Here is a 1,392-nt window from a genome sequence, read left to right as displayed (position 1 = left end):
TATCTATCTATCTATCTATCTATCTATCTATCTATCTATCTATCTATCTATCTATCTATCTATCTATCTATCTATCTATCTATCTATCTATGTATCTATCTATCTATTAGAGTATTCAATTATTCGGGTTTTTGTCTTATTCGGTTTATTCGACAAATAATTATTTGAGGTTTTACGTTAGCCGTTTTACGGATAATTAAAAATTATTCGGTTATTCGAACAAACGAAACTAGATGTTACTATCGCTTTTTACAATAATTTTCTTCATATTACACACAGTAAGAATTTTGAAAACAAGCTGTCAAAATAGATTACACCTATAGCAATTCTGCGTACTCTGATTTTTATGTCCTTATAAAAGGATTTCAAAGTTTAAAGGACTACAAACAAATATTTGAAATAATTATATGCATTTTATGATGCTAATATTGGTGTCAAATGGATGCTAGTAATCTGTACATTCTATATACATATATTATTTACCTGTCTCACTTAGAAAAAAAAAAAAACGAAAAAGAAATTAAATTTAAAAACGTTTCATTTTCGAAACAAAAACTTTTAACTACTTTTTTTGACAAATTTTCTGTTAGATTTTCAATTCTTTCTTGATGATTTGAAATAAATTATAAGTATTATTTCGAAGCAAAGGAAGCCACCTTCATTTGATATTAATATTAATGCCAACTTTTTAATATAAATTTGGAATTCATCTTTTGAAATCGGTTGTCTTTTAAACTTTAAAGTCCTTTAATGAGCCGATTATGAAAAACTGAGTACACAGAGTTAATACTTATGGTCCACAGTTTCCTGTAACCATAGATCATGTTTAAAAATAACTTTTGAACGGTTTATAAACAAAATTATTATTTTCACTTCTTTCACTATAATTGTATGTTTAATTCTTCTCAAATATTATAAACCATTCCCGTTTATGTGAAATGCTTTTCTATATAAAGAAATTACTGTTTTTAAGATTTTCAACGAGTTCTAGAATTCATAAGTTCCCTTAAACACTAGTTCAACTATAACTGTTGTTGAAGAACTTAAGTATTGGAAAAACTTAAGAACACAACAATGTTCCCAAAAAACTGGTTGTAGAAATAAATGCTATATAATTATTTCCATGATTTCTTTTCAAAAATCATCAAGTAAATTTTCTTTATTATAGAAAAATTATTAAGAAATTAAGAAAAGAAGAAAATTTATAATAAAAATATTCAATTATGTAGAAAATATATAGTAATTTTACTGCTAAATATGGAGTTTTTCTTAATCGGTTAATTAATAGAAATTATTCGGTTTATTCGTTATTTGAAATTTGACAATTTTCATTTATTCGAACGATTAATCGTCAAAAATTAATCGATTAACCGATCGACGATTAATCGTTTG

This window comes from Lucilia cuprina, chromosome 2 (assembly GCF_022045245.1).
Source record: "Lucilia cuprina isolate Lc7/37 chromosome 2, ASM2204524v1, whole genome shotgun sequence".
In the NCBI taxonomy this organism is placed as follows: Eukaryota; Metazoa; Arthropoda; class Insecta; order Diptera; family Calliphoridae; genus Lucilia; species Lucilia cuprina.
The sequence above is the reverse complement of the archived record's forward strand: the minus strand, read 5'-3'. Positions refer to the sequence as shown.